We start from the raw sequence: 14472 nt of genomic DNA, 5'->3' as shown, positions 1-14472 counted from the left end.
TTTCTAGCTCCATCTGCTTTCCGGCAGAATAGTGTCTGTAAGTGCATGTCAACATAGAGCCCAGTTCAAATTTGAGAAAGATTTAAATTCAGTAAGTCACCACGTGCACGTTAAGAGCCAGACAGTAAAAGGTAATGGAAGTCACAGTATTTATAAGTACTTGTGGCTCCTTTGTTCTCTGGATTTCACGCGACAAAACGTTAGCTTATTTGAAGAAAAGTGCCTTCTACAGATGTGATACCCTGACGCTGTACTAACTTCAAAACGCTAATTCTAGTTTCACAAGGATCATTCTACATGATAAATTTGTGTTAATTTTAAAGAATAAGAGTTAGCTCGTCAAATCGTTATTGCAGGTTCACAGGAAACATTTCCAACAATTGCAACGTTAAGTACATTTTGCCTCGTAGATTTTGCATGGCAGTTGCATTATTCCTTTCCTGGAGTACTTTATTTTTGTATGCGTTGCTTTTAGTTGCTCGAGAATCCAAACCTGCTATAATGGTTTCGCTGATCATGACACAGAAATGATTTACATTACGAAGTTTTCTTGAAGACTATTTACACACATCAAAAAACGTTTTGCATCAACCCGTTTCCCAGAACTCCTGAAGATAGATGTTGACTGTGAATATTGCACCACAGACACAGTCCTTTTGACTGTTCAGAGATGTCACTAAACCCGCCCAAAGATGTAAAAAAACCATGCATGAGCAGCGCCTATTAGACGGAGGGGGTCCGACAGCCGATAAATTCGTCATTCCACCAGGAAGGAGGTACACGGCTCGTGTTGTCTGTAGTTCAACCATGTCCAGACGGCCAATACCGCGGATGGATCGCGTCCGCGTTGTTACTTTGCGCCAGGGAGAGTTCTAAACAAGGGAATTGTGCAGGCGTCTCGGAGTGAACCAAAGCGATGTTGTTCGGGCATGGAGGAGATACAGAGAGACAGGTATTGTCGATGACAAGCCTCGCTCAGGCCGCCAAAGGGCAACTGCTGCAGTGGATGACCGCTACCTACGGATTATGGCTCGGGGGAACACTGACAGCAACGCCACCATGTTGAATAATGCTTTTCGTGCAGCCACAGGATGTCGTGTTACGACTCAAACTGTGCGGAATAGGCTGCATGATGCGGAACTTCACTCCCGACGTCCCTGACGAGGTCCATCTTTGCAACCACGACACCCTGCAGCGCAGTACAGATGGGCCCAACAACATGTCGAATGGACCACTCACAATTGGCATCACGTTCTCTTCACCGAGGTAGTTGCATATGCCTTCAAACAGACAGTCGTCGGAGACGCGTTTGGAGGAAACCCGGCGAGGCTGAACGCCTTAGACACACTGTCCAGCGGGTGCGGAGGTTCCCTGCTGCTTTGGGGTGGCATTATGTGGGGCCGACGTAGGCCGCTGGTGGTCGTGGAAGGCGCCATCCTCCGACCGATACTGCAACCATACCGGCAGCATATTGGCGAGGCGTTCGTCTTCATGGACGACAATTCGCGCCCCCAGCGTGCACATCTTGTGAATGGCTTCCTTCAGGATAACGACACCGCTCGACTAGAGTGGCCAGCGTACTCTCCAGACATGAACCCTATCGAACATGCCTGGGAGAGATTGGAAAGGGCTGTGTATGGACGATGTGCCCCACGAACGACTCTGATAGATCTACGCCGAATCGCCGTTGAGGAGTGGAACAATCTGGACCAACAGTGCCTTGACGAACTTGTGGGTAGCATGCCACGATGGATACAGGCAAGCATCGATACAAGAGGATGTGCTACTGGGTATTAGAGGTACTGGTGTGTACAGCAGTCTGGACCAACGCCTCTGAAGGTCTCGCTGTACGGTGGTACAATATGCAATGTGTGGTTTTCATGAGCAATAAAAAGGGACGGATATGATGCTTATGTTAATCTCTATTACGGAACTCTCGGAACTGAGGTGATGCAAAACGTTTTTGAAGTTTTTACTATATGTAACTCTTTCGCCCCATATTTAGTTTGGAAGACTGACTTATTACGTTCGGAAAAGATAAGCATTGGGGAACTTTCCAACATTCATTCATAGCATATGGCAGAGATAGCCACTACCAAGGCATTTTCTGCACTTTAAAACCTGTAAACACACCTTCAACGTCCGTTGCACGGAGGTTACTAATGTCTTCTGTAGGATGTAGTGATGGGTCAGTCGTAAGAAAACTCTCAAGGAAAAAAATGAAGTTACAATGTAAGCTTAGATGTGTACTTCCAAATGATTGTAAAGTACATAGGGGAGGGTAAATCTTATCAAGTAATATGTTTACTTCACCATCCATTCGCGAAGAATGGTTAGTTATGTACCGCTGAGCTTATAAAGATGCATACACGCTACGGGAAACTTTCCTTACGAAACAGTTGTGTGAATCTGTTTTGGAAAGTCGTCTCTGTTAGCCTTTCATGTACACGGAGCGAAACGTCTCGAAATGGCTGAGTCGCCAGTATCTTAGCGCGCTCTGTCGCACATCTGGCTGATGTAACTGCTTCCATCTTCATTAGCATGTTATATTTGAAGACGAAACCAGTGAAAATGCAACTATGGGAATGTGACTGAGGGGAATGGCAGAAGAATCCATTGAAGAAGCCATAAGGGAATATACGGCTAAAGAAGATTAGGAATATCTTTTCATTTTCTATCTGAAAATCGAAGAAAATGTATATCAAGCTGAGTAACGCTATAAAGGTATGTTTCTCTGCGGCAGTTTGATTTCTTGCGACAGTTTAATCGTATACAAGTTTACGGTATCTGTCGACTGTGTCAACCAGTAAGATACCAGAAACTATACGAGCAATCGACGTGTCTCCATCAGAGTTATTTTTTATTTCTGAGTTGGGACTGGGTGCTGAAGAATCTAATTCGCTTCCCTGGAGCCTCCGTTTTTTTTGCCAGATTGTGTCGGGCCTGTTCTTCGGGATCCAAAAATTCCGTTTTTATAGTTTGTTGGGTTGCATGTAGTGTGTTGCACGTAATGATAAACGGCCGTAAACAGACTGTGGTCTGGCTCGACGCGAAAGAGTCGCTATCAGCAATTGCGCGAGGCTGATTTCCATAGTGTGAATTCACTTTAGTAAGTCTAGTATTATTTTCAAATGCCTGCTGGAGCGGCGTTCGGGAGAGTAGTGAATATTCGTGGATTTTGTCCTGAAATTCGGAACTTTCTAAACATATTTGTGGTATTTTCTCAAAGATCTGCCAATAAACATTTCCTTATTACGGTGTCCTAATAAGCAAACAAGGCCGTGGTCACGTGCACAAACTACAGCAGAAGGCGTGTAATGGTTCCATTTGACGTAGGTACACACTGCTACTCCGAGAGGCTCCTTTGACTTGAATGACTCCAGTTGTGACATGTCAGTCTTGCAGTCAGAGGCTTCTTCAGTGATACATTTTTGGGGAGTAGAAATTTACATTTCACTACATTGAAACCTAACTGTCAATCTTTGCGTCAGACTGACATTTTATCTAGACATGAAACCCTTTCTTAGAGTCAACTGCGAAAGGCCTAACTTTGTAATTGTTGTCTGATAACTCGTCAGTTGCAACGTACTGTGGCTGCGGTGAGTTCTCCTCAAGGGATTCCAGATGGAACTGTCTTCAGTGGATAACACCCCATCATCCATGACGTGCAGAGCTTCCTCTGCAGTAAAGATTACTCTTTCGGAGAAGGGCGCGTTGCGAACGGAAGGGTACGATAAAAAGACTTGTATGACGTCATAATAAACGTCTAATACGAAAATGATATTGAGGTTTTGGTTAGATAACTCATTCTCGAGGGAAAAGTAAGAGTGTTGTATCTACAGAGAAGAAACACATCGGACTTCCATATTCAGTGCATGTTTGTATAAAAATCAATAACTGCAAGACTATTACACCGTTCTTGATCACTAGTATTCAACGAGAAAGATAATTTTGATTAATAATGACTCCAAGAAAATCACTATCCAGCACCAAAATTGGGAGCTGGGAACAAGCTTAGCCACAAGGTAAAAATGAAAGGTAATCAAATTGGACCCCTCACATAAGTGCGCAACTACACAACGAGTTTGAAAACACAGAGGCAGAGCACACACACCACAGACACAAAAGACCACATCAATAATACGCTATTACATGGTATTCGAAACATAATGAAGCAAGGCATTGGAATAACATGGAGAATAAATAGCACAACACAAAGAAGAGTAAGAATTAACAACAGAACAGCGACTGATCGTAACTGATCCATTTAATATAGAAGCAATGTGTTCAATAGCAATGGTGGAATATACAATTTCTGTCAAACCCAATAAATAGGGCAAACACGCAGGAATTTTCAAACAATGTACACATAACACACAAAATCTAGAAAGACTGAGAGTTCATGTTCGCAAGACAATTAATAAATGCAACCGTCACTCCACAAATATCGAAACTGATGTAGACATTTTGAAATACTGCAATAGCTTACACGGTACACTGAAGTTAAAAGGCTATTGCGCAAAAAAGACTAGTGGAAGACAAAAAAGTAGTAAACGAACACACATAACACACTTCACTTTTTTAAGAGTACACACACACACACACACACACACACACACACTGAACAAAGTCTAATGAACGTAACTCGTCAGAATTCTCGTTGTAGCTTTCAAAATCTTGCAAGAGGTAATAAATAAAGCGACACACGTCAACGAGGAAATACCATAATATTTTAACTACCACCAGCCAAAGTGAACGTCATGCATTTCTGTGATCTTCGGAGCAAATGAAGTCGAGCAACATCATGAGTACACGACAGAACACGTTATAACCTAGTGCCCATCAAAATTTTCTCACAATACAGTCGCAAATTACATTTTCATACCACATATACACTCCCACATGTACACTCCCCATGAACCATGGACCTTGCCGTTGGTGGGGAGGCTTGCGTGCCTCAGCGATACAGATAGCCGTACCGTAGGTACAACCACAACGGAGGGGTATCTGTTGAGAGGCCAGACAAACGTGTGGTTCCTGAAGAGGGGCAGCAGTCTTTTCAGTAGTTGCAAGGGCAACAGTCTGGATGGTTGACTGATCTGGCCTTGTAACAATAACCGAAACGGCCTTGCTGTGCTGGTACTGCGAACGGCTGAAAGCAAGGGGAAACTACGGCCGTAATTTTTCCCGAGGGCATGCAGCTTTACTGTATGATTAAATGATGATGGCGTCCTCTTGGGTAAAATATTCCGGAGGTAAAATAGTCCCCCATTCGGATCTCCGGGCGGGGACTACTCAAGAGGATGTCGTTATCAGGAGAAAGAAAACTGGCGTTCTACGGATCGGAGCGTGGAATGTCAGATCCCTTAATCGGGCTGGTAGGTTAGAAAATTTAAAAAGGGAAATGGATAGGTTAAAGTTAGATATAGTGGGAATTAGTGAAGTTCGGTGGCAGGAGGAACAAGACTTCTGGTCAGGTGACTACAGGGTTATAAACACAAAGTCAAATAGGGGTAATGCAGGAGTAGGTTTAATAATGAAGAGGAAAATAGGAATGCGGGTAAGCTACTACAAACAGCATAGTGAACGCATTATTGTGTCCAAGATAGATACGAAGCCCACACCTACTACAGTAGTACAAGTTTATATGCCAACTGGCTCTGCAGATGACGAAGAAATTGAAGAAATGTATGATGAAATAAAAGAAATTATTCAGATAGTGAAGGGAGACGAAAATTTAATAATCATGGGTGACTGGAATTCGAGTGTAGGAAATGGGAGAGAAGGAAACATAGTAGGTGAGTATGGATTGGGGCTAAGAAATGAAAGAGGAAGCCGCCTGGTAGAATTTTGCACAGAGCACAACTTAATCATAGCTAACACTTGGTTTAAGAATCATGATAGAAGGCTGTATACATGGAAGAACCCTGGAGATACTAAAAGGTATCAGATAGATTATATAATGGTAAGACAGAGATTTAGGAACCAGGTTTTAAATTGTAAGACATTTCCAGGGGCAGATGTGGACTCTGACCACAATCTATTGGTTATGACCTGTAGATTAAAACTGAAGAAACTGCAAAAAGGTGGGAATTTAAGGAGATGGGACCTGGATAAACTGAAAGAACCAGAGGTTGTACAGAGTTTCAGGGAGAGCATAAGGGAACAACTGACAGGAATGGAGGAAAGAAATACAGTAGAAGAAGAATGGGTAGCTTTGAGGGATGAAGTAGTGAAGGCAGCAGAGGATCAAGTAGGTAAAAAGACGAGGGCTAGTAGAAATCCTTGGGTAACAGAAGAAATATTGAATTTAATTGATGAAAGGAGAAAATATAAAAATGCTGTAAATGAAGCAGGCAAAAAAGAATACAAACGTCTCAAAAATGAGATCGACAGGAGTGCAAAATGGCTAAGCAGGGATGGCTAGAGGACAAATGTAAGGATGTAGAGGCTTATCTCACTAGGGGTAAGATAGATACTGCCTACAGGAAAATTAAAGAGACCTTTGGAGATAAGAGAACCACTTGTATGAACATCAAGAGCTCAGATGGAAACCCAGTTCTAAGCAAAGAAGGGAAAGCAGAAAGGTGGAAGGAGTATATAGAGAGTCTATACAAGGGCGATGCACTTGAGGACAATATTATGGAAATGGAAGAGGATGTAGATGAAGATGAAATGGGAGATACGATACTGCGTGAAGAGTTTGACAGAGCACTGAAAGACCTGAGTCGAAACAAGGCCCCCGGAGTAGACAACATTCCATTGGAACTACTGACGGCCTTGGGAGAGCCAGTCCTGACAAAACTCTACCATCTGGTGAGCAAGATGTATGAAACAGGCGAAATACCCTCCGACTTCAAGAAGAATATAATAATTCCAATCCCAAAGAAAGCAGGTGTTGACAGATGTGAAAATTACCGAACAATCAGCTTAATAAGCCACAGCTGCAAAGTACTAACACGAATTCTTTACAGACGAATGGAAAAACTAGTAGAAGCCGACCTCGGGGAAGATCAGTTTGGATTCCGTAGAAATACTGGAACACGTGAGGCAATGCTGACCTTACGACTTATCTTAGAAGAAAGATTAAGGAAAGGCAAACCTACGTTTCTAGCATTTGTGGACTTAGAGAAAGCTTTTGACAATGTTGACTGGAATACTCTATTTCAAATTCTAAAGGTGGCAGGGGTATAATACAGGGAGCGAAAGGCTATATACAATTTGTACAGAAACCAGATGGCAGTTATAAGAGTCGAGGGACATGAGAGGGAAGCAGCGGTTGGGAAGGGAGTAAGACAGGGTTGTAGCCTTTCCCCGATGTTATTCAATCTGTATATTGAGCAAGCAGTAAAGGAAACAAAAGAAAAATTTGGAGTAGGTATTAAAATCCATGGAGAAGAAATAAAAACTTTGAGGTTCGCCGATGACATTGTAATTCTGTCAGAGACAGCAAAGGACTTGGAAGAGCAGTTGAACGGAATGGATGGTGTCTTGAAAGGAGGATATAAGATGAACATCAACAAAAGCAAAACAAGGATAATGGAATGTATTCGACTTAAGTCGGGTGATGCTGAGGGAATTACATTAGAAAATGAGACACTTAAAGAAGTAAAGGAGTTTTGCTATTTGGGGAGCAAAATAACTGATGATGGTCGAAGTAGAGAGGATATAAAATGTAGACTGGCAATGGCAAGGAAAGCGTTTCTGAAGAAGAGAAATTTGTTAACATCAAGTATAGATTTAAGTGTCAGAAAGTCCTTTCTGAAAGTATTTGTATGGAGTGTAGCCATGTATGGAAGTGAAACATGGACGGTAAATAGTTTGGACAAGAAGAGAATAGAAGCTTTTGAAATGTGGTGCTACAGAAGAATGCTGAAGATTAGATGGGTAGATCACGTAACTAATGAGGAAGTATTGAATAGGATTGGGGAGAAGAGAAGTTTGTGGCACAACTTGACCAGAAGAAGGGATCGGTTGGTAGGACATGTTCTGAGGCATCAAGGGATCACCAATTTAGTATTGGAGGGCAGCGTGGAGGGTAAAAATCGTAGGGGGAGACCAAGAGATGAATACACTAAGCAGATTCAGAAGGATGTAGGTTGCAGTAGGTACTGGGAGATGAAGAAGCTTGCACAGGATAGAGTAGCATGGAGAGCTGCATCAAACCAGTCTCAGGACTGAAGACCACAACAACAACAACATACACAAAGCTGGCAAAACAGTATCGTAAATATCTTTGGTCCCCGGTAAAACTGCTCGCTTGACCAAAGCTGACTCCATGCCCGCTTATGAATCACGTTGGCACCTAAACAGAACATATGACAACGTAAGTACTAAACCCAATGAAATATGATTATCGTTAGCTGCGAAAACTACTTCAGACAGAAAATTATACCTCATGAGCGACTGATCGTAACTGATCCTTTTAATGTAGAAACAATGTGTTCAATAGCGTCCATAACGCACAAGCTTAATTTGCCCTAAATAAATTTCCTCACCGGGTAAGATCCTATCATAGATCCTATTTTCGACAATCCCTGCATCTGTCGAACATAGAAATAAGTAAGAGCGGATTTGAAGGAATACTGAAGTCGCGCCGTGGAGTAGCGGCGACTGGAACTAAATGGATACACTTTGTATTTTATGTCAAATGTGGATTGCTAAATCAGAAGTGCATACGACGAGATTGTGAAAAGACGCAGGTCCTTTCAGTATTTAAGAGGGGCCGCAGAATACGAATCTATCTCAGTGATGTCAATTTGCGGGAAATTACGGAATAAGTATTGTGCTCATGCACTATAACGTTTTCGGAGGCCGGAAAAGCCATCCAGTGTAACTCGAGGAAACTTGGTGCTATTACTTTCCTTGCCACACATTTTTAGCACAGTAAGGCAATTCTCTGACGACGCAGTCGTGGACAGTATGTTAGGAAAGAGTTAAGGGCTGAGGGAACAAGGTAGTTTGTCGGCGTGGCTGGTTATCGTCCGCTAGAATGATACACACAATCGTCAATTCTGTCCGGACAGATTTAAGATGGAACGACCACATAACGTGGGGGATGTGAGAGTCAGTAAGACACAGTCTGACCAGAAAAATACATAGTGTAGTTCAACCACAAGAACTTAGCTTAGAGAAGTCATGTTCCGATCTCACAGAGCGATGAGAATATTTATAAAAACAGCTAAGCTCTTCCTGAAAGGTTGGGTTAGTCAATGTGAGATCGCTACGGAAAAAAAACGGCAGTGATAAGCATTTGTGCATTGATGAGAGTCCACATTTCAAAACGAGTCGAGTAACTTACTCCAATTTATACCTAGTGTTATAATAATGATGGTAAATTCGAACTGATACACACCAATACCGACAATCATTAATTCAACGCACACTCTGCAGACCTGCTATTCGCCGCGGGGCCGTCGTGATGTTCAACGGAAAACTTTCTTCAGTGACAACAAACACCGAATCCACGATGCTCAGCTCCTATCGCATCATATTTGTGAAGAGCGTGAGCTGTGTTCTCTAAGATCAGTAAACTCATTTAATTTTCAACGGGAAGATCGTTGTAATAGGCATTACCCAGAAAAAAGAATGTTGTTTTAAATGCAATGGGAGATGTGGAAATCAATCATTTTAGTTCTGAGGGAGAATCGAAGTTCGGAAATCATAAAATATAGGTGGTATTTACAAGATACAAAAATTACGTGCAACACGACTTTCTAGAACGCTGCCGATCTTTAGTGGATGAAAGAAGTTTTGTAGCTTATCACATGCCATTTTTCATTGGGCGTGTGAAAACTTGTATTTTGTTTTATCGTATATAATTATTGTTTTGTAAGGTTAAGACAGTAAAAGCAAAACTTAGTATTCTAGATGAAAAAATAAATAAATAAAAGAAACATTTTGCTGCAGACAGTAAAGATTATTGTCCAATGAGTTAGACGTACTTATGACGTGTGTCGAAGAATAATTTTAATTCCCGAGTGTGTTTGGGTTGTTATAAAAAAGGCCTTGTGGAAGCTGCAATATGGTTTGGTAAGTTCCCTAAAACCAAGCACGTATAAATTCATCGCAAATGTTGTTCATTTTTAGGCAAGTACTGCTGAAAGAGTGTAAAATTCGAATGAACTGATACGGTAAAAAAAGAAAACAGCTGTTGATCATTTCTTACTGTTACCTGCACGCAAGAAACAGTAACGAAACAGACTAAAACATCTAAAGTTACAAATTCTCAATAAGGCACCGGTAGTGCATTTGGTTGCTTCCATTATGAATTAGAAACATTTTGGGACAAAATACATAGTGTTTTGCTTGCATAATAACTACATTGTTGTCTACATACATCACTGTTTCTCATTCTGCTCGACTTAAGAACATAAAATATTTTAAGAAATTTACTCGAAAGTGAATGCGTAAATAAGCGTTGATTTAATACTGTTTGATGCACTGTTTCCTAAAATTAAGGATGATGTAGTTTCTGTGGGAGACGAGAATAGTAAGTGAAGATTTATTTCTGCACTAAGAGGAATATTCAGCAAAAGGCTGTCAAATATTTACGCTACCAGGAAACAAGAAGACAGTGACAGGATTATCCATAGGAAATGAGGGGAGTGGGGGGGGCTAGAGGCTGAGAGGCTGGAGAGTACCGTACTTCCCATCCAACTTCCAACTTTTTAATGAAGTTTTAAAACAAAAAAACAAAAATTGCGTATATATCCACATCTGACCAAACAGCTCACTTGTTGAAGACTTCGATATCTGAGAGAAGCATAAATTTCCAGGTAGTGTCATGCAACACACTACAAGAACAACAAAAAATTTCAATTTTAAATCAGTTTGTAGAAACTGACATCCAAATACCTACAACATCAGCTAATTATCTCACCATTTTAACAAATGTGTACACACACAACGATTTAAAAAATGGTTCAAATGGCTCTGAGCACTATGGGACTTAACTTCTAAGGTCATGAGTCCCCTAGAACTTAGAACTACTTAAACCTAACTAACCTAAGGACGTCACACACATCCATGCCCGAGGCAGGATTCGAACCTGAGACCGTAGCGGTCGCGCGGTTCCAGACTGTAGCGTCTAGAACCGCCCGGCCACCCCGGCCGGCCACAACGAGTTACTACAGAGTCGCTGCATGTACAGGGAGTTAGGGGTACAAGTACAGATATTTTTATTATTGGTACCTTAATATGTACCAACTTCTGTGTTTAAGTCGTTTTTCATCCGTGTCTAACAAACTTCTCACAAACACATCACTTAATTTCCTACCTGATATTTTCTCCACAGCCGTAACTGCACTGCGAAGTGGTCTACGCCTATCAGCATAGACTGTCATTTAGCCTCCACGCATCCACACTTCATTACCTCACCTACTGCGCAGGGGAGGAAGACCTTCAGTGTCTTGTTTGTGCCACACGTATTAAACAACCTAAAAACATACTACTCGTAATAGCCATAATTATTATTCGGCAAATGAAGTAAAAACTGATGTGATGTTGTTCAATACACTGTCCTCAGACATCACTTAAAATATCTCTACTTACATCCCCGCCTCGCTGTATTTATATCTCTACCTCGCTAGGTACCTTACAGTGTGCGGTGAGGTGGTTCCGGTGTCAGCATAAATTCCCCCACCTCCCTGTTCCAGTTGCGAATGAGGCGTGGGAAGAACGACTCTGGATAAATCTCCATAGCAGGTCTAATTTTTCCGATTTCCTCACTGTGCATATTTCGCGTGACATGTGTTGGAGGAAATAATATGCTCTGCAACTGTTCATGGATTGTAAGCTCTCGGTAATCCAATAGTAAACTTCTCCGGATACACAACGCCTATTCTGGAGCATCTGCCACTGGAGTTTGTTGAACGTATTCTTAACACTTTCGTGCTTACTAAACGATCCAGTGACGAAATGCGTCGCTCTTTGTTGGTTCTTCTATATCTCTTGTATTAGTCCAACCTGGTAGGGGTCAGAGACAGATGAGCAATACTCAAGAATTGGTCTTACATGTATTTTGTAAGACTTTCTCTTCTGCATGAATTAAGCACTCCGTCTTCAGGCCACAAGTGGTCCATCGGCACCATCCGACCGCCGTGTCATCCTCAATAAGGATGCGGATAGGAGGGGCATGTGGTCAGCACACCGCTCTCCCGCTCGTTATGATGGTTTTCTTTGACAGGAGCCGCTACTATTCGGTCGAGTAGCTCCTCAATTGGCAACACGAGGCAGAGTGCACCCCGAAAAATGGCAACAGTGCATGGCGGCCCGGACGGTCACCCATCCAAGTGCCGGCCACGCCCGACAGCGCTTAACTTCGGTGATCTGACGGGAACCGGTGTATCCAGTGCGGCAAAGCCGTTGCCCTCTGCGTTAATTACCGAGTCCATATTCTCCGACTGAAAATGAGGCAGCCATCTGCTTCCATACAATTAGTCTTATGTGGTCATTAGATTGTTCCGGACAGTTACTTTGAGGTAATTTTTTTTCTTTTATAACTTCATAGCTTAATCTAACAGTAATGGGTCTCTTCACCTGTTTTTGGGCAGTACTTTAGATTCTTTTACGTTCAGCTTTGACTGCCAGCCCATTCACCAATCATCGGTGCTCCGAGACTCTTCCTGCCTTTCTCCACTGTCATTCGGCGTTCATATCTTCCTACGCACAACATTGAGTCGGGTGTGGTTCTGTATGAAGCTGTCAGCTTTCCTAGAGAAGAGGAAAGATCATTCGTGATCCTCACTAGAAAAATAAGTACACTTACCCTGGACAGTAATCAAATAACTAGCTGAGAGGATTCATGAGTTCATCTCTAAGACTGGAATATGTTACGTATACGAGCCGTCTTGCATTTATCATAATTAATTGACTACCACTCCGCGAACACACTGTATTCATTTAAGAATGTAATCGTTAATGTGTAAGTTAAAGGTTTTATGGTACGTATAATGTGGCCTTGAAAACGCAGCATCAACGCTCTTCCCTCCGCAGTTTCAGACACGCGTAGGCTGCCTGCGAACGCAAGGAACGCCCCGCAGAGCGCGCGCTTCGGCCTCCTACGCGGCCCTCTCTATTAGTCCGTATTCAGTCTCGGCGCTATTCAAACTTCAGCCTGAACCAGTGCAAGACTGGAATGCCTGTCGAGCACCCTCGCACGGAGTATTTGGCGAACTTGTTGAAGAATTTCGCACGGCGCTGCGCTCTGAAGACGCTGCCTAATGAGGCGATGCGGAGAGGGGAAAGTGCCTGCGGGAAAGTGAGGGAAAGCGACTCTGGCAGCTGCTTTCCACCGTCGTCTCGGGGGACTCGTAAAGCGGAAGGCGGGCCACCTGTTCTAAGCAGCGCCATTTCCAGCGAATGTGCGAACAACCAGGACGCCCTGACTCAGCTACTGCGGAAAGCGGTGACCCCTGGAATCACGCTCAACCGCTCGTCTTCTTTTTCCTGAGGTAATGTGTCCTGAAGTAAGTAGAGGTTTAAAATTTTTGTGGGTATGTTACTTATTTATAGCCGTCTCTGCAGCACAGACAGAAAACTGGAGACAAACAAAACAAAAAGAAAAATCTCGTTGATGAGTAGGTGACGTTCCGCGGTTGTATTACATGATATATAAAACCAACTACGAAAACTGACTTGATGACTTTTTGTTTCAGACATTTGATTTTGCCTTGCCATTGACGATTTCGAACATTTTGTCCACCAGATGGCTGCATTATATCCATAGGAAGAATTTTTAATCATAAGGAAGGATAGGAACACAGAAATCAGTCGCAATCCCACTTTTCTTTTTAATATCATTATTCTTGTGTGTTGCGGCGTAAAGTCAAGCGCCGGCACGCCATAGGGAACGATAGAGAAGAGAGGGCTGTGAAGAAGACGTCAGCCAATTGCACGCTGACCGACCCCTGTCCAGGACGACAACGCTACAGCAGCGGCCCCTATGCAAAGAGGTCATAAACGCCACACCCGATTGGCCCCGGCCCCAGTTGAAGAGTATCTTCAAGATTAGCGAGTTCTAAAGCAGTTTCAAGACTAGCAACTTGGATACAAGCGTCGACGTTAATCACCTGCTTACAGTGTCTATGTAACACGGACTTGGGAATTGCTTTACTGAAGAGATTTCTTATTTTGTCTGTCGCCCTTTGCTTGCGCCACGTCTGTGCATCACAAATATTGTATTTTTTCATTTAGTAATTAAACTCATTAATATGATTTGTTTGAACTGATGTCTAGCGATCCGAGAAAGCAGGTTTCCTAGACACAACCCATATTTGACGATGACTAGGCTGGATTTAACATTGCATATCCAGATTTCAGCTATAAATAGCCACCTTCACAGAATTTGCGTGACCTACCATTCATCTACATCTACATTTACATGGATACTCTGCAAACTACATTCAAGTGCCTGGCAGAGGGTTCATCGAACCACCTTCGCCGCGCGGGATTAGCCGAGCGGTCTACGGC

The 14472-nt window shown here is 42.7% G+C and overlaps 1 protein-coding gene and 1 pseudogene across 1 annotated transcript in view; both read right to left on the bottom strand.

Moving 5' to 3' along the window:
- The window catches only part of LOC126191371 (whirlin-like), a 580516-nt gene that overhangs the window by 537555 nt on the left and 28489 nt on the right, over positions 1-14472 (bottom strand). The window lies entirely within an intron of this gene.
- LOC126089759 (5S ribosomal RNA) lies at positions 12254-12371 on the bottom strand (annotated as a pseudogene).

The sequence above is a fragment of the Schistocerca cancellata genome, chromosome 6 (genome assembly GCF_023864275.1).
Source record: "Schistocerca cancellata isolate TAMUIC-IGC-003103 chromosome 6, iqSchCanc2.1, whole genome shotgun sequence".
Taxonomy (NCBI): domain Eukaryota; kingdom Metazoa; phylum Arthropoda; class Insecta; order Orthoptera; family Acrididae; genus Schistocerca; species Schistocerca cancellata.
This window is presented reverse-complemented; position numbering and strand designations above follow the sequence as displayed.